This window comes from Sceloporus occidentalis, unplaced genomic scaffold (assembly GCF_023333645.1).
Source record: "Sceloporus occidentalis isolate IW3139 unplaced genomic scaffold, rSceOcc1.0.p SCAF_11, whole genome shotgun sequence".
In the NCBI taxonomy this organism is placed as follows: Eukaryota; Metazoa; Chordata; class Lepidosauria; order Squamata; family Phrynosomatidae; genus Sceloporus; species Sceloporus occidentalis.
In genome coordinates, this window is record NW_028316991.1 from 21,492,205 (window position 1) to 21,512,818 (window position 20,614).

General features: G+C 40.3%; 1 pseudogene; it reads left to right on the forward strand.

Moving 5' to 3' along the window:
• Nucleotides 1–1,927: 1,927 nt before the first annotated feature.
• Nucleotides 1,928–20,614, forward strand: part of LOC149305692 (PHD finger protein 20-like protein 1) — a 30,233-nt pseudogene continuing 11,546 nt past the window's right edge.

Here is a 20,614-nt window from a genome sequence, read left to right on the forward strand (position 1 = left end):
TAGTGCATATTCCGTAATATTTACTACTGAGAACGAAGGCGTCAGCACCGTGAAGTAACCCGATAGATTTCCCGGGTCAGACCCCAGTTACAGTTTAGAAATCAGCCTAAAGCCAGGCCTGTTAAATCTAAATCCGTATATTTTGAATCACGAAAACTTTTTTGAAACCCCACAAGCGCAGGAATTGCACACAGTCCGCGAGCCTCCACAGACCGTTACTCGCCCCGACTGGTACAAGCCGCCTATAAAACTTCCCCACCATACGTAATGCGTCACATGACCGACATTCCGCCCCTATGTGGGCGGGGCTGTGTCATCAGGAAGTCACGTGACACTCACCTAGGCGACGGCGATGTGTGTCTGTATTTGACTCGCTAACCCGGAAGTTTTGGGTCCCCGCGCAGTGACGTTTCAGTATGTGATTGGCTAGCGGGTGGTCAGAGGGATCTCTGGGAGCTACGGGGGTAAGACTGAGGCGCTCCTGGAAGGATGAGGTTCTCTGGAGATTAAGCCGTCCCCCCCGAACCGAGACTGGGGACCAAAGAGTACCCTGCGGGGAGCAAGCAGTCCCGGTGTCGGGAGCACAGCAGAGCCGGGGTGAGAACAAGTAGAAGGGGCTTTGCGAGCGAGAAACGGGACACGGAGCCTGTAACGGGAGACGTGGGAAAAGTGCAGGTTTTGCTAGGGACAGCACGGGTCCGCAGTTGGCTTGAACTGGTAATAAGATATGACAGGGCCGCAGGGGCACATTTATCTGTGGCCTTTACTGGAGAGGCTGGGGCAACTCGGGCGATGAGCGCAGAAGGGAGGGGTCTCTGGCATCTGGACTGGGAGGATGAGTTGGGGGTCTCTCTGTGTTAGTTTGGGAAGTCCAGCCCCGGCACTAACTCACTTATAACGCACTTCCATACCCTTCAGTGCTTCCTATATCTCTATGTATAGAACCATTGATGGCTGTTAAGTATATATGTCCAGTCTGAGCTCCGATTGTTTACTGGGATCATTAAGTACTTTGACACAAAACAAGTAACATCAATATTAAATACAAGGCAATAAGCAAAGGGTTAATTTGCAGGTGCCAGTGCTTCTCTCCAAGCAGAGAGTCTTAAAGTATTAAACGGTGAATATATCGTGATATAACTGTCACCAAGGATAATGATGACAGCAAGAACCTATTCCCAAGGTGTCTGGCAGGCAACCTCTGCCCATTCATAAAATACAATAGTTACACCTGGTAATATCCTGGAACGTTAAGGGAGGCTGTCTGATCTGCGCTGTTACAAGTTCAGCCTTCTGTAATTTGTGATTCTAGGGGGCGACTCATCTTCCACGAGTAAGTGTCTGTATTTGGGGGAATCCAAAAAGGCTGCTTTAGCGTTGGCTCTACCGGCCTTTGGTCCCGCTTGGATGTTTATTGGTCGGTTGGGAGCAGCTATTCATAGTTATTGTGTGGCGAGTGACCCCCCCTCCCCCAAAACGATGTTGACCAAAGGCTTGTATTGCAACGTGAAGACTGCTGAATTTGTGGGCCGTGGATGTCTGGGCTAGAAAAGGGCTCAGACCGCTGCTACGTCTACATAGAACGCCGTGACCGAGCGACCTTGGAAAGGAGTGTGCAGTAGGCTCTGTAAACACTCAGATGAGTACCCGGCACACCGTGATTTCAGTGCAAAAGAGGTTTCCGTCCATTGAGCGTCCTTGTCTGGAGGCGAAAACCTTTCCAATAACATCTAGAACATTTGTGATGAAAGGTTTATTCTGACCCTTTTTTTTTTTTGTGTGCATTTTTATTAATGAGCTGGTAGAGCACATGCTCCTCAAAATGTTACCATTATGTGTCATGTTTATTGTGTTCCCTACATTACAAACATGTAAATACTTGTGTTTTTATGCCCTAGGAAGTTGAATCCTAGAGAAAGGGGCTACGATGAGTAAGAAGCCTCCGAATCGCCCTGGAATTGCTTTTGAGATTGGCGCACGGTTGGAAGCACAAGATTACTTACAGAAATGGTATTCATGTTAATCAATTAATTTTTTTTTTACGTGTCACATTAAATAAACCGTTTACATACTACTGGATTTCATGCTTCTGTCCTAAGACAAAAGCGCAACTGAACCAGCACTGAGAACCAGCTGTCACATCTGTTTTCTTTCATTTTAAACCCATCTGATTGATATTTTTCAGTTCAGACTTACTCCAGAAGCACAGCCAGGATGTTTAATGTTAATGCCCCCCCTTATAAGAATCCTACTCGGCACAAGACGTAACCTACCTTCTAAGCTCTATATGCATTCTTTTAGCCGAATGTACGTGAATCTGTAGTGCTAAAGATCATCTGCAACTCTGCATTTTATCTATAAAGCTACTATCACAAATACCTAAGACCGAGACAGCAGACTGAAACAGCAGCAACAACAAATAGCAAGGGTCATTTTTATTTAAGTACTTGCATTTAGCAGTAAACATGTGGCTATTATCCTGAATATCCAAAAGAAAATTAACCCCTTAATGACAAAGCCTGTACATGTACGGGCTCAAAATGCATGGTTTTCAATGGGTTTTGGCACCGCCCATTGTCCTTAAGGGGTTAATAATGGTCATTAGATTTTCAGCAGAAGTTTAAAAAGCAATTATATTTTCACTTTCATTGCTCATTAATACAATTTTGGTATTGGAATTCAATATACGCCTAAAAAGGACCAAACATTTGGTATCAATAATATGTTTCCTTGGTTTTTTTTGTTTTATTTTGTACTACCTCTTTCTCTCGCTTTTTTCCTTTCGTTTATGCTGTTATTTTTATTTACGCTCTAGGTCTGCTCATACCTTTCCACTTTTTATATTAGGCCAGTAGAGTTCCGCGATGACGACGCAGGACAGTTAGCATGACTAGTTTTGGCCTTCTGTTAACCATGTTAGAATGCAGCTATATTACATGCATCCCGTAGGAGAAACGCTAGAAAACTGGAGAAAACACCGTTTTCGTTTCTGAGCATATGCCTCATAACACTATAGGCGAAGCTCATTAATACCGCGAGTCTACCCCTATCTCATCCTCGCTTTATTCTTGGGTTGCTGCGTTCCTAATTCCCCCCCAACTTGTTACCCTGGACTACATTTTTTATTTTCTTAGTGAAGTTTGAGCTAAAACATCAACTCGTGGGGGGTGCTACATCACATTTTTAACTGCTGCCTTGTCCTAAGATGTTATGTGATTATCACCAGTTACTCTTCCAGTCATGCAAGCCGAGTTACACCATCGTACTTGAACTTCCAGTCCAACTTTTACTGAATGATCTAAGGAAATTAAGCAATCCTTGCATCATATTTCTTAGCTATGCCTTCGGAGGATGTCCGATGTACTGTCATAGCTCAGAAATATACATTATGAATAACCTAAAGCTGGGACATTAGACTGATAACATAGTATTCAGTGCTGGGTCCAATAATGGGTTTTAGGTTAGCCACGACAGCTCAGCTTCACCAAACCTAGAAGCAAGATCACAAAAATCTACTTGTACCTGGATTTTAACGTTGCTTTCGCCAAATCTCGGGTCTGCAGGTCATTTCTATTTAACGTAAAAATGAGGCAACCCTAACACTAAGGCGGCGCAGTCCGAAACCCATATATCCCGTCACCGTGTGATAGAAAAATAATAATTCCCACTCCCTGCTATCCCATGCACTGGGTGTTTTGATCATTGAGTTATACATGATCCGTGTGCATTGTGTTCCATGTGTGTGTTCCGTCGCAGCTTTCGTAGACTACAACCGCCACAGTACTGTATTGTATTTGTTTTTTCTTGATGGAAAGAATATATATATATATATATATATATATATATATATATACTGTTCAAACATCTAGGGTGACTGGTTTGTCTGGTTTTTAAAAGGAAAAGCACATTTTGTCTATTAAGATGCCATGGAATGGATCCGGAATACAGGGCAGACGGGGTTAATGTTGTAAGTGACTATTGTAGCATTTTTAATGGAATCTCTTCATAGGCGTACAGAGGCCCTTTATCACTCCCATCACTCCGGTGTTCCAATGGCCCTTTATCACTCCCATCACTCCTGTGTTCCAATGGCCCTTTATCACTCCCATCACTCCTGTGTTCCAATGGCCCTTTATCACTCCCATCACTCCTGTGTTCCAATGGCACGTGGTGTTCGCTGATCCAAGTTTACATTTATAAGGCTAATTGATGATGTTTTCCTTGTGACAGACTGAAGCGCAGTAACTATTGGGCACAGTATAGAGGTTAGGAGCAGCAGACCAGGGAGATGTCAAACATTGCTCTACTTCTTATAGATTGTAGAGAAATTAGTCCTCCTGTAAATGTAAAGACATCTAAAGACATTTACTCTTTTTACATGATTGCTTATTTCAAATAAACGTGCAGCGTGGCCTAACAATTAACTCGTCCGCTTCTTTAGCTAGAACCGGTGGCTAAATACACTTTAATCTTTAGAAGTAATTCATTAGTAGAAATTGCTCATTAACGTGACAGATTTTCTTTGGTCCTACAAAATGAATTATGTGACCCTCTATTAAAATGAAGGACTGTGGAACGGTTCTAAGTTTCTGCTTCCATGAAGTCGCTGTAATGGTTCGGTCCAGAAAGCCCGGCGCTTAATGCAATTAATTTAAACATCCTTCTACGCAAAACACTGACTCTGTGCCTTTCTTTTGTTCCTGGTAATATCTCTGGTCATGTTTTACAAGTAATATTTTTTTGGTGGTTTTCAGGGTAATTCCAGTAATCAAAAAGTGTTTTTAGCCGTGATCCTTAATGTGGTTTAAAATAAATACATTTTAAAAAGCGCTTGATAAATAGACATGCAAACAAAACCATTTTTTCTCTCTCTTAAATGTTTGTTAAAAGAGCACTGATCTAACCTTTGGTTTCTATGGCAGGGGCCTGGTAGTACCCAACTTTGTGTGAAAAATCCACAGCAGAAATCATAAATGAAGAATTATGTTACTTATAATGCATTTAGTTATTAAAATGGTAAATTCAGCTGAGTAGATGGAACAGCACCTTTAAGTGTTTTATTATAGTATGTTTTATCCTTAAAACCGTTCTCCCCGGTCAGCGAATAATGTTTTATGTTTTGAATGTTGGACCCACGCGATGGCTGAATGTGCGTTCTAATCGTCTCTGTGGTTTTTGAATGCAGGTATCCATCAAAGATAGAGAAGATTGATTATGAAGAAGGGAAAATACTAATCCATTTTGAGCGGTGGAGTAGTCGTTACGATGAGTGGATACCCTGGGACAGCACCCGGATCCGTCCTTTAGAGAAGCCTGCGTTAAGGAAAGAAGCCCCGAATGAAGACGAAGAAATATATGTGAGTCTGTTACCAAATCAGTTATTACTTAGCGTGTGAGCAAAGTCCTCAGTTGGGATGCGCAAGACCGCTATGGTGTCTAAAGAAACCCATTGGCTGGTGGAACGTCTTTGGATTAAAGTCATTAGCAGTTCCTGTATGTAAATTTAATGGATCTTGCATAATAAATGAGGTCACCTGGTTGCTAACAAACATTTTCCTAGTATAATTAAGCTTTTTTTCTTTTAGATATTAACTTCTTAGGCAAGCAGGAGAGGACGTTTAGTCGGCATTTTGATTATATAGCATATTTACAATCTTATATACTGCTTACATCCGCTGACCCAGAACACCGGCTGCTATGTTAAAAAGGACTTGACGCCATTCACATCTCTGGGTTTCTAAGTGCGATATCATTAGTTTCTTCGTCAGTCTATAATTCGATAAAGTGTTTTTGTTTGTTTTTTTGTTTTGTTTTTCTTCCAATTACACTTTTACACGGTTATATTCAAATTGTATTTCTTGGGAGGAGATACATAATGATACATTTGTATAACTTTGTGGCTAAACTGATGCTACTTGCACACACTTTGTGATACGAATGATCACGGGATTGAGTAAACTCACCTGTGTCAGAGCAGGGCGATCCTCACTGGAACAGGTTCGGGTCAAGTTCCTCCTGAGATACCTCGGTATCTGCTCGTATGGTCTGTGGTCCACTTCGACCATTTCATCTCCTTGCTTTCTCAACATGTTGAATTATGAACCCAGAAATAGCTGAAGATTACCTGGGGCGCCAGTATAAATGTTCTTGGGAACAGACTGTTATTAATATTTATCTATTTAATAAACTTTTTTTTTTTTGCTGAAAATCATTTTTTTTTATCGAGGTCAATAAACCAACAATTTGTTGATACCTGACTTTTTACAAATAGAGATTAAAAGGTCAATAGGCGACACCATCTACATCCATGTATTGTTTTTAATGGTATCGGTAATGCCGCAAAATGAATCAAACTTTGCCATATACGTAGATATTTATGTATTTATTATTATGTATGTATTATTATTTATTAATCGGTTTCAATATATATATATATATTTTTTTGAATCTTTTTTTTGGGGAACAGGATTTCAAGGAAGGAGAGGAGGTGCTGGCTCGTTGGACTGACTGCCGGTATTATCCTGCTAAGATAGAGGCTATAAACAATGAAGGTTTGTGTCTGCTCGGTCGTTTCATTTCCTGGGAAAAGTCTGAGCTTTATGTTTCTTGCTCTTAAATTTTATGCAGTTCCTATAGAAACAGAATTTGTCAGCCTATAAAAAGTTTTTTGGTTTTTTTTGTAGCCCATCTAGTCTGTGCCCAAACGATACCCTTTTGGGTTCACTTTGGCCAGCTTCAGTCTAAGTGAATAGAGCCCCTAAGCTGTTCAGTTTTCAAGCTCTGCATATTTGGGGTTGAAAAGTGTGATTCAACAAAAGAGAGAAGAAGAAGAACAATATACAACATATAGATATATATATCCATCCAACACGTCTCGGGGAGGAAATGCGCTTCCACCCAAGCACCAGTGGTGTCGGGGGTAGATGGCACAATTATGCATGAGATTGGTCCCAAATACGGCTGTCCCACGGAGCTCAGAGGATAAAGTGGCAAAGTTAGGACTGTCCTGCACAAAGCGGGACAGTTGGGGGGGCACAATATTCCACAGAAACTCTGAAAGCCTATTTTAGGTGACGGAATCACACGTAAGCATAAAAACCCATAGAAGATGAAATGCTATGTTTTCAATAGTTTAAATCCAATCACAGACAGCAGAATTACTATACAGACGTAGCAAAACCAGTCGGGTCGTACGCAGTAACGCTGTACAACTGGTATTTCCTCTTATCGGTGGTGATGATGGTAGACAAGGTGCGTATGACAGTACGACTACAAGATTTTTTAAAACAACATAGTGATGACTTTTAAGGCCACCATGTGTCAGAACGGTAATTGGTGAGCCTTAAAAAGAGAACATTTGGTAAAGAAAAAAAAAAGGTTTCTTTTTACCAGGACAGCAGTGCAAATAATCAACTCTTTTTTTAGTTGTAAGGCGACTTGCTGGCTATATATACATGGTTGATTTGACTTTTTAGGTCATATGTGTTTCGCATTGTGTATTGAGGACGGTTAACATTTTCACGTTAAAGTGATTAACAATCTTAATTTAGTTAACAATTATACATAAAACCATCGGTGTTTAACCCATGACATGTCTCCTCCGTACCACCTGTGTATTATTTATTCAGTGTTCGTGCATCGGTCCCTTTCAGGAACGTACACTGTGCAGTTTTACGACGGAGTCATAAGGTGCCTGAAAAAAACGCACATCAAATACATGCCGGAAGATGCAAAAGGCCAGGTAAGAAAAGACAAGGGGCGCAATTCATAAGTCTTGCTGGCTGACATGTCCATGAAATTCATTCCGATGCATAACCCCGTTAATGCGACAACGAAAACCATAAGGTGGTAAATGTTCGATACAACGGGCAAAATATTCCAAAATCGGTTTTAAGCTTGACTTTGCTGGGTTAGTATTGATGCGGAAAGGCAAGCATATATATACATTCACACACATACATTCACACACATACATTCACACAGATATCTGTGTGTATGACAGAATTTCATGGCAGATAAGAAGCATCATTTTATTTTGCCGTGAAAGACTTGGACCTTAATCAGTCGTTTGTCTCGTCTTAGATTCAGGAGTCAAACGTTGATATCATGCATGTTTAACTTCCCCTCACTCTGATACCACTTCTGCTGGGAGGCTGTTCTACTTATCTAGCAGTCTCTCAGCAAAGTAAAACTTCCTTGCTATTATGTCTTAGTCTCTGACCCTGTTTTTTTTGTTTGTTTTGTTTTTTTACGTTATGACCACTTATCCTAACAAAGAATGCATTTTATTTTTTTTGCCCAAATAGTTAACCTTGGTGAGAAATGTTGTTTAGTTCTACATACATGGTTTTTTTTTAAGGATTGGATAGCGCTGGTAAAAGCTGCAGCGGCTGCTGCGAAGAATAAACCTGCCAACAAACCCAGGACAAGCGCAAACAGCAATAAAGACAAGGAGGAAAGAAAGTGGAGTAGAATGTCATCCAAGAAAGAAGAGCCTTACCCAAGTAAATCCATCGACCTTTTCCACGAGGAAGAACCAACCTCCAGTAGAAACCTCGGTATAAAATCCTTCTCCCATCTCTTTGGTTCAGGTAGCTGCTGCCACGTGCATGGTCTGTGGATTATAGCCCTTTGAAATAATTGTACTATCCGATACACACAGCTCTGGGTCTGCTTAAATATATCGGTTACGGAATTTTTCTCTTTATTTAATGGTTAGCGATCAAGTTATTCAAAGTTCCGTTTTGTTGCCCTGACAACCATCAAAGACCTAGCCAGGGCGTTTTTAATGCACAATTCTTTCCCACGATCCCACTGTTGATATAACCCCTTTATCAGTTCTACTTGCACATGATTGTCTAGTACCGGGGATATTAGCATCCCTGTAAATACCTGTACAGTATCTTGGGGCAAGCCTAGTAAAACATGATAGAGCGGCTCACAACAGAGGCAATTTATATCACTCCTAAAGGGACAGTAAGGTCTCCAAAAGTCAGTTTTTAATGCATACTGGAGTTCATTTTGAAGGGATTTCAGTGGATATTGGTGCAGGTGTTCTTTACTTGTTGGAGAATGAAAATTAGACTTTTTTTCTGGTTTTCCTCCTCCCCAGCTGCCTCTGCTGGAACCAGGAAGTGGGAGTATCAGCAGCCAATCCTATGCATTCTACTTATACTCGTATCATTTTTCCGCTAACGTGATTACCTGTGATTGGGGCGCTACTGAGCATGTGCAGAATGCGTGCTTTATTAGTGGAAGTAGAGAAATCCAAATTGTTGTTGACTAAATCGTCAAACTGATGTGATTCAGTTTTGTGAATTTAATTTTATATATGATATATAATTATTTTTTTTTTTATTTATTTTTTTTTGTTCAAACTAGAAATTGCGGTGGATGAAGTTCCAATGACTCCTCAACAGCAGCAAGACGATGAAATTTTATTAAAGAGGAAAATTAGTCAAGCAAGTTCTTTCCAAGCAAAGCGGGCCCGTCTGAACAAAATTACAGGTAACGGGAAATCCATCCGGCCTGGTCTGTCACTGCGTTCTGCCTCCGGTACAACGGCACCTACACGTAGTTTAAAGCATTAAGAGCGCATTACTTTCAAGTGCTTCTCTCTGCATGCTTATATGTAGTACAGCACTATGGAATTAGATGGTGCTATATAAAACAATAAGCAATAATAATATATATGTTGTATGTAGATGCTGTTGCAAGGAGAGTCAGGAGCGTCTCCCGAGAGGAGAAAAATCCCCGGAAAATTCTAGTTACAGAGCAAGAAAGTGCTATAAAAAGTATAATATCTTAAAGCATTCGTGAATTGAATCTTAGAACTTTATTTTGTGGCTGGAACACAGCAAGTATTACAACCATGACTGAGTGCCCCTATTACGGATACTTGGTCACGCTTTACGAACACCGTATGTACATTTAATCCTATAGGCTTTCCGTTACTTTGTTAGGATATTTGATGCCATCAGCTCCAGGCATCTAGAATTTATGTTGACTCATTCTCTTAAAATATAAACTTGCATTACCAGCAGATACATAGTTAATTTAAAAAAAAAACAAAAAACCCGCAAACGGCATATTAAGGGTTAAATCTACAAATTCAAGACGTCCTTGCAGTTTATAGTAGAAAATAAATAAGAATAAAAGGGCTTTTACCGCTACTAGTTGAGTACTAGCCATGGAATTAAGCAATATTAAATTTGTATTAAAAATAATTTCTGTATTTTAATACTTCCGAAATGACAGAACCCAGGCACTTGGTTCCGTCTTCAGACGTAGTGCTTCGTGTTTAATGCCATTCTCAATGCCTCAGTGCATCCCTGCAATATATGGCTTTTCCAATTAAAGCGCTTGAAACAACTCTAGCCTTCGGGGGCAACAAACAGGAATTCTGTGTATCCCGGACTGACTTTGAATTGAGATGTTTCAGCTGGGGTATCCAAAATGTGTGGCCTGTTTGGGGCCCTTGAGGGCCAGAGTTGCGCAGCTTTGATATGAACGGGTCCGATTGGACTCTTAAGACACATTTAAAGGTTAATACAATAAGCTGGTATGTTTTTCCCTAAACCTATATAATGATTGAAACAGTCAGCAGATAAGAACCCGTTTTCTCACTTCATACTTGTTTTAACCATTTCCTCTTTAACTTGGCTTTATTAGCATTCTAAATAATTGCTTAACTTTATAGACTGGTTTAACTGTGAGACCATTTTATTTTTATTTTTTTTTGTATTCATCTTTAAATGTGTTCCCAAATACTGGTTTATTTAGAACCATCTTCTTCTGTACTCCATATCTTAATTTGTCTTAATGCTTTTTTAATTATGCTATACAATTTATCATTTAATTAAGTATTGTCCCTTTTAATTTTCATAATTTACATATAATTTGAGTATTGTCGCTTTTTAATAAAAATTTCTACTCTCTCGAACAGAGCTTCTGAAGTATTATGGTGCTTTATAAATTTTATGTGATGGTCCTATATTTTTATTTAAAACTGAATTCAAATGTCCTTTTAGCCTGGAGGCTTTTTCTTTTTTTTTTTTTTCCTCTTTACGTAGTTGCCTCTTTTTTTTCTTCTGTTTAAGGTTTGTTGGCATCTAAAGCAGTTGTGTTGGATGACACAGAAAAGAAGGAACACCCCACTGAAAAGGCATCGAGGCAGGAGGAGGTATGAAATGGGGTGTGATTCTTTTGCAAGATCTCAGCAGGGACCCTGGACAGGGCTGTAACTTACTCCACCTAATCGCAGATCCCTAAAGTCAGTGCCTGATTCTGGTGCAAAGCTTTCAAGCTGCAGATGTCGTAAGCCTGGTTTACACTTTTGCTGTTGCCGACCGCCCTCCATCTTGTCGGGACTGGAATCCGCTCCTGGTTTTCCAAGCTGCTGGAACTTGGTACACGCCATGGACCAGCAGTGGGAAAACACGGAGTGGATTTAGTCTCCAGCAACATGGAGGCAGGTTACTCATCCTGTAATCCTCCAGCTAGTTTCTTACCATTGTAGTGCCTGTTGATGAGTTTTGACATTATCTGGGGGTTTTTTTTAACCCATTGGGATCATGCTGTCAAACTCACTGTGGCAGGGACTCGGGGGTTAAACCCATATTAGTATAATACTACTAATAATAAAACAATGAGAATATCAGAGGTATAATATGTTTTAAGCAAACGGCTTCTTTTGATGAGTAGCTTCAGGGTCTGGGGGAAAAACCCATTGTCGGTGAGTGTCCTCTTGTGAACTTTGACAAGTTTTTATTGTGATATGCTCTTGGCACCAAAATTAGATTGTAAGCTCTTCTGAGCAGGCCTTTATGAGTCTGTTTAACACTGTCACCTTTATCTGTGCTCTCCATCCTATACCTTTTATGCTTGAAATGTGAATGTGAAAAATGATTGAATTGGATTTTTAAAACCCAACGTGTCTGACATCATGCAAAGGCAAAAACGTGTTTGATCTCTTTAGGTTTGCATTGTAGAGTAACCGGTGTGTCCAGTGAATTCTGTGTAGCGTGGGTAAGATGCTGGTTTATTGGGGTGGTGGTGTGATTTATTTGGATAATTGCTCTGTCCTCTTATCTGTGACAGATCTTAGTGAATGCGGGATGCCAGACTTTAATTTATGGCTTATGCTCCCATATGGAGCCTGGACGTCTCCAAGCTCTCCCCTTTCCGGGGTCGGATTCATTGAAATCCCTATTAACAATATTAAAAATTGTTTAATGTACTAATAACTTTCACATATCTCTAGAAGACGCGTGCTGCTGTACAGAACTTACAGAATAGACTTCAGTAAACCTACCTGCACAATGTAGGATACAACAAGCTTTGTAAATTCAGGGTACTGACCGTGTCGGCATGAAGGTGGACATGCACATGCACATGCACGTGCACACGCACTCATTCTGATCCCTGCTGCTTATTAAGCAGGCTAACACGGCATCAAGTCTAAGGTGGCCAAGCCAAGCACCCAATTCTATCATCCCTTTGCTCTACATTGCGACTCTGGTGGAGGGGGAGTTCTGTTTGATTCAGTCTAGGCAGAGATGGAAGAATTACTTATCTGTTCCTTTTAACTCTTTGTTTAGTTTAGAGGGTCGTTTTGATGTATGGACGATATACATTACCGAGAGGGAGGTAAATAAACGAAACTGCCCCCAAGAAAATGGTAGAGGTTAATACAGTATTTATATCTGGAGAAACAGGCAGACTAGATGGGGCGGAATGGGTCTTCTCTGACAGCACTTTCTATGATTCTATATTTATCAGAATACGTAGGAGCAGCGATGCATTTACCCCTCTGCCCTGCTCTAGGACAGTGTCCCCAGCTGCCCCCTCCTCGTCTGAGTCGGTACTGCCTTAAAAGCCACGCCGTGCCTTTAAGACACAGCGCAGGGATATGACCTCATCCAGGCGCTCAGTTTCTTAAAGGATCCAGACTATGAGGCTGTGGTGAGCCGGCACGGCCTCCGTAGTGTAATTGAGCCGGTTGAGAAGATCAAAGATCTCCCCTGTTAAAGGTCCATTGAGCAGCCGCCCCAAGCCTGTGCCAGAATAAATCACTGTGTAGAAGAACACAATTTAAATCTTATTTATTCTGTGGCTAGCTCAGGGGGAAAAAAACTGTTTTTTCCCTTCATCAGATTCACGCTTAAAACTCCTTTCCTCTTATGGCTTCTACATAATACAAATTAGTAACAGTCTTTCCTCTGGTAAAATGGTCTCTAAAACTAGACCTGTTGCGGAAGTAACGACAGACAGTCTCTAAATTATTAGTCTTGGTGGGGATGTGGACTCCACCGATAGACCATAACGTCTGTATTTGATCAACAGATTGATGCTATAGGTTGCTGAGGTGTCGCTCCCAATGCCCCTCGCTTTCAAGGCAAAGGGCATTGTACACGGCTAGACTCATTTTAGCCCACCGGGTTTGGTATGAAAGTATCGTATACAGTGGTTCTCAATACCTTTTATTTTGCACCACTTAGAAGGTAGACATGTTTAGTGCTGGCATTGGGAGCAAACCCAATGGCCAGCGGAACTTTTTACATCCTACTGTATAAAACTATTGCAACTGGAGAGTTGTGCTTTAACTCCTTCGCTTCGCTATTCACTATGAAGGACCAATGCTAGCAGGTTTCTCCAGCAAAGAAAAACTGAGCTGGTCCTGTATTAAGTAAAGTTCAATTTATGAGGAGACTGAAGAAATCTCACTGATTTTAATTATACATTATACACGGCCTTCTCTTCCACCGGCAGAAGCTCGCTGGTATATAGATGGCCAAATCATTGCCCAAGATCCAACAACTAATTTAAATCCTTGATCTTTAGGGTCAAGCTACTTATCGAAATATAGCTCTTTCCATGTTTAATTGTTGGACAAACAATGTTCGACATACTCCAGTCTTACTAATTCTAGAGCTTGGTTGCGTCTGGGATTCATACAGGAGCAGTAGGAACCTGAATTAGGTGCTCTGTAATGCGAAGAAGACATAGTCCTATACAGATGATTTCCTACAATGGTCTGCATTGTGCTTAAGTAGGTAGGATGTTTTGTATGTATGTGATGTATAGTGTATATGAAGTACCTTTTCCTCTTCTACCCTCAAAGAGCACACTGGCATGACTAGGATGGCCTCTGCCAGGGATTGACAAATTTGGTTTGGGTTCAGGAGCCCAGCTTCAAAAGTGTGGGACATTTTTTTTCCTTTCCCACATTCATGCTTACTTTCATATTTTAATATTTTGCTCACATCTCCCCTCTCTCTTCAAATTGATGCTCCAACATCCTATGTCCCTATAAATAAATTATATATATTAAATATGTCCTATCATATGTTTTTTCATTAAATATTGATCACGAGATTCAATATTTGGCATATATATATACCGTATTTGCTCGATTATAAGACGAGGTTTTTTTCAGAGCAAATGCTCTGAAAAATACCCCTCGTCTTCTAATCGGGGTCGTCTTCTAATCAGACCTCAAATAGAGGTCTGATTAGGAGACTAAGATCCAGATCCCCCGCACCGCTGCAGGGGACCTGGATCCTCCTGTCTCACCCGACTCCCCCCCCCCCCCCCCCATCATACACACTTACCGGTGCTTCCTGCTGTGTTGCCGGGACAGCGGGTTGACGTCTACGCAATCCGCGTAGACAACGTCCGCTGCAGCCGGAAGGAGGTGTGGCTAGCAGCGGGGGTTGTCTGCGTCCGTCGCATAGACCTTCCCCGACTGTCAGAGATCAGAGTTCCCCGCACCGGTGCGGGGAACTCTGATCTCTGACAGCCGGGGAAAGTATACGCGACGGACGCATACAAACCCCCGCTGCTAGCCACACCTCCTTCTGGCTGCAGCAGAAGGCGACGTCAACCCGCTGCCCCGGCTGGAAGCACCGGTAAGAGAGGGGGGAAGGGGGGGGGAGAGAGTGTGTGTGTGTGTTAGTTAGTTAAATGGGGGTATAGGGTGTGTGTGTGTGTTAAATGGGGGCATAGGGCATTTCTGGAGTGGCGTTAAGGGGGCATTTAATAGAGCACTCTGCCTCCTGAAATGCCTTATACCTCCCTATATGCCACTCTGCCCCATAATATGCCTTTTAACCCCCTAAATGGCAGAGTGGCATATAGTGGTATAAGGCATTTCTGGAGGCAGAGTGCTCTGTACAATGCCTTTTAACTCCCTTAATGCCACTCTGCCTCCTGAAATGCCTTATACCTCCCTATATGCCACTCTGCCCCATAATATGCATTTTAACCCCCTAAATGCCAGAATGGGATATAGGGGTATAAGGCATTTCTGGAGGCAGAGTGGCACATAGGGGGTCAAAAGGCATACCATGGGGCACAGTGGCATATAGAGGGTTAAAAGGCATATCATGGGCCACAGTGCCATATTGGAGTGGCAAGCCTGGGGGCAGATGTGCGTAACTGGGGGACAGGTTGGAAAATACAAGAAATAAAAACAAAAAAAATATTTTTCTCAATCATAGCTTTTATTAAAAAAAATAGTTTACATGAATTAACATTTACTGGTAAAACTTTTTTCCTTTAGGGTCGTCTTATATTCAGGCTTTTTCTTTTTTTCCTAAGTTAATATTCAGATTTTGGGGGGTCGTCTTATAATCGAGCAAATACGGTATATATCAGCTATTTAATAAATTGGTAAATAAATTAAAAAGTTAACTTATAATAAGCATGTGTTAAATTTAACACTCTAACACCATACAGTAACACACGAACACCTTAGTCACACATTTCCACCACACTTATGCGCTCGCTATCAAACATACATTTACACACACATACACATTAACTCTAACACTGTACATACATACACACACACACTGACTCTAACACCATACACACGCACACTGGCTCTAACACTAAATTACACACACCACACCCCCATCCCTCTTACCTCAGAGACCTGTCTCCAGCTACCGCTGCCTCCCTATCATGGGGTCACATGAGGCCGGTTACGTGACCTCGCTGGCCGCCTTGGTTATTGGGTACCTGGCAGAGCACCTCCTGGGCACTGGGGAGTGATTTCTGCTCCCCGGTATTTGTCAATCTATCTGATATAGAGGATGGAGTCTTCGCAGTTGATGCGTTTTTATTTGGGGACAATGTAAAATCACACAAGCGTTCAGGACATCCAGTGTTTTTTTTTTCGTGTCATGCCAGTGACATATACTGATGTTTACATGAACATATTATATGGTCTCCTGTATAAACTAGAGTCCATGCCCATTCCCGTTTTCCGTTATTCTATTCTTGCACGGTGTATATTTGGGAAATCGTTCTGTTGGGACTGTGTCGTTTTTATATCACTGGGTTCCTTTAGGTTATTACATCTGCTAGAATCCCAACATTTTGCCTCGTTTTTTTGTTTTGCCTCTCTTACAAGGTGCTCTCCGTCTGCTAACCCTGGGATTTTTCCGTGTGTCCCCGCCCCTATATTTTTGGTTTCCTGACTGTATAAGCGGAGACGTTTTATGTGAGTTTTTAAAACAAATTTGCGGAAGAAAAAAAAAAAAAAAGAAACATCGGGTATCTACCGGCAGGGGATCCCAATCCTGCTGTGCCGTTTGAGCCATATGTAATGTTTCTGTATGTGCTGATTAGTATTGTGATTGTTTTACATGGGAACTCGTGTAGGGCTAAAAAATAAAAATAAAAAATTAAAAAAAATTTGTTTCTTACAAAAAAAAACAAACTTTACAACACAAACCTCAGCTTTCAAGTCGTGGAAGGACTTGACACGGCTTTCGTGCTTTACAGAGAAACCTGTGGGCCAGTAATCCAAACACAATGTGTACAAACCAACGACTCAAGCCATTTCTATCGCTTTTTACTGATTTTTAAACAAAACTGCACTTTTCCTATTTTTATTTTGAAAAACGGGACACGGGTTCCTGCGAGAAATCACTTTGCCGCTGACTCCGTTACGACTCGTTCATTTTTTTTATTATTTAAAAAAAAAAAAAAAAAAAAAAAATGAAGTTAATACATTTTGTGATGGGATGGAGAAAAAACTAATTTTAAAAATCACATTTTTTAAATTCCTTTTTAGAGACCGCAATCACTATTCTATTGTGGTTATTGTTTCCCATTTAATACAAATTTGTAACATACTGTAAACAGGGTCACTCAATGTGCATTCTGTGTTGTTTTTTTTATTGGGGGGGTTGGAGGGAGATAACCTGCATATGTGGTTAACTGGTGGATATTTTTTGTGAGTGTCGTCTGACGTAAGGAAAAAAAATTACTTTTGGTTCTGTTTTTCTGTCTGAAACAATAATGGAACTGAAAATGTAAGCAGCGATTGCGTTGTTGTAGTTGATGCCTTTCACTAGTGTGAAAACGTGCAATAAAATGAATTTATATAAGAGTTGTGGCTATAATTTTTGTGAGCTTATAGCTTTAAATCCGTCTCGCGAGTGCATTCGTTTTTGACGATACTTAAGAAAGTCGATAATCAACGTGCCGGATGTTTCCTTGGGAAATCGATAAACTTTATGGCCGGCTGGAAGTCATGGAATGGGAACAGACTTGCTGTGCTGTGTATTGAAGAATGTCTTACTTGGAGGAGGCCAGAAAGTTACGTGCCAAGTTTCCAAACTTATCTGTACTGAAGATCTAGATCACTCACGCGCATAATACACCAGAGTTTTTTCGGGGTGAAATACTTGGGGGATTTTTTTTTTATTTTTTTTTATAAAATGCTGTACCATTTCAACTTATATTACTTTGTTATCAGTATAGTTACCTATAATTCAGAGGTTTGGCCAACTTTCCATATTTAGAATGTGATTATAACATAAAATTCTATTTTATTATATATTTCTATATTCTCATTTAAATGGAAAAAAAAAATGGATTTTTTTTTTTTTTTAAACAAAGGCATATTTTATTTTTTTTTTAAATATTTAGAATATGCTGATCTTTTTAGGCAATTCATTGTACAAAAAAAAAAACCTAAAAAGATCAGCATATTCTAAATATAAAAAAAAAAATCCCCCCCTTTAAATTTTGGTGTTCCACTACTAATTTTTTTTTAGTTAAAGTAATAGTATACATCACGAACATATAGACTACAAGTATCTGTGGACATTCAGAATATAAAAGCATGTCGGCATGTGTACGGAACGTGTGCACCATATGTATCTGCATTTAATTTTAGTGCCAGGATGCCTGAACTCCTTTCTTTTAGCCGTTGCTACTTCATACCGCCAAATTGTCCTTAAAAAGCCAGAATGCATTTTTTTCTTCTTTTATTAGCTACTACGGCATTATTGATGGATTTCCAACAACACCAACCCTTACTATTAGGATTTTTTGTTTCGTTAGTTCAAAATTTGATTATTTCACTGATAGATTTACCACTGAAATACAGCATCCACTTTGTGCATCTATATATATATATGTAATGTGCATTTTCAACTGTTTAAATTGTGAATATTTAATATAGAAATATTTTTTTTTATGTTCCAGCGATTTAATTCAGAGTTCAAATTGATGACCCTTCCTTCTCAGATGGTTACATTCATTGTTTTACCATTCCTGTACCAATACACTATACAAATACAAACGGGGGTCTTTTCTTTAAGATCCGAATTTAAGTGTCCTGACATGAACCATGTTGACCCCCTTAAATTTAATCTGTGTGCTTCAAAGGAAATCATGTTCTGTTTTTTTTTTGTTTTTTTGCAGAAAAGCGGAATAATGCCAATAAAATTATTTTCTTTCATTCAGGCGATTTCTCCCAAACCTCAGAGTCAGAAACACAATGAAGCTGACATGTGCCGTTCTGGCATCACACTGAAACCCACGCTGTTCCCGACAGCGCTGCCCTCGTCAGGGAAGGCTCGCAGCAAGAAAGACAGACGCGAACCTGGAGACGTCCCAGGGTGTAAAAAAACCCCCATACCCCGTGTGTCTCCAGACTTAATGCAAGGCGAGGATCGGACGCTTGTGCCCAGTTTTATTTCTCCTCTGATCAGTAGATATAGTGAGGCTTTGAGATATGTATTATAATCTGTAATATTACCAAAATGAAACCCAAAACAAATCCAAATTAATTTCAGAACGACACAATTTGAGATCCTATCTTCTGTCGGGGGAGGGGGGGGTTACACTTCATACAATGTTCTGTATTTTATGTGATTTTACGAATGGCTCAGCAAAATATTCATAATCTTGTAAACACGTGTTCTGACTTTCTGGATATTCACCCTTCCCGCTCCAATCTTCCTGGATTTAACACCAATCAAAAAATAATTTTAGCGAGAGTGAGAAACTGATTAACCAATCAACGCGAACCATTCTTTTTCTTTTCTTTTTTTCTTTCTTTTTATGCGATGTCTGTAAGAAGATTGATTAATTATCTTGGAAAACAAATTTTCTTTTTTGTGGGCTGAAATCCTAGAATTAATTTAACTAGTTTTTAAAGATAATTTGATTAATACATTTTAAACGTTATGCCTTTTTAGTTCAACATCTTATTCTTAATTCTAGTACTCCACTTTTCCCCCTTAATCTGTTAGACACATTCGTATTAGAGTTGAGCGACCAGCTAGGATTAAGTGGTGTTGGTAGTAACATTAATACTCCAATGCTGGTAAGTGGGTCCCTATCTAAAAACCTTTGAACCATTTCAATCAAGTATAATAATAATAATGTATAACGAGGACTTTTCAAGCGATAATAATGAATGATCAATGTATAATGGGGTCGCTTGGTTCTTCCAGGCTCATTAGACCTACTATATTACTTCCAATCGGCCCCGTTGCCATAGTATCACCGACCTAATGAAGATCTGTCTGAATGTAATTTGCTGGTTTTACTAGAAAACATCAACTTCAGTCCGAGTGCCATATCCTGCCAGTTTTATTTAACTTTAACGACAATTTAGTTACCTTGGAATGGTTCCATATCTAATGTAATGTAGGCCGGGGGGGGGTGGTTCAATGTGATTTTTACCTACACGGGTTCTGAATTACACAACTAGTTCTGCGTTTATTTACACATTAAAAGGTATTTTGTCTCCTCATACTCGATCCCTTGCGTTCTATAAGGGTTTAACGTTTTAGCCAATCGCGTGCTGCGCTTTTTTTTTTTTTTTTTAATCATTGAAAGATCTTCTTTTATAGGTACGCCGCCCCTCGATAATCTCTCTAGATCTGTTGGGCGTAATCATCGCCGAAGAAGATCCCAACGTCTCGAGATCCCTTGTTCTTCGCCGAGTGATGGGAAAGGAATGCAGATCTATCCGGAGCAAGACGTAACAGTAGCCAAGGGTAGGTAAATGAGCTTCCTGTCTGGCACATGGAGGAGTCTCCGCTTAACCCAAATACTTCCAGATGTGAGCTCGATGCAATTGGATATTGTGCAGTGACCACATTAATATTCTATCGACTAGTTTCACCTTATAAACCCAAACCCTAATGGCTAGCTGCATCGCGCATTAACAGTTCAAAAGTTTAGGGTCACTTGGGAATTCGTTTTTTGAAAGAAAGGCACGTTTTGTCCATTAAAATAACATGAAATGGATCCGAAATCCAGCGTACACGGGGTTAATGCTGTAAATGACTATTGTAGCTGG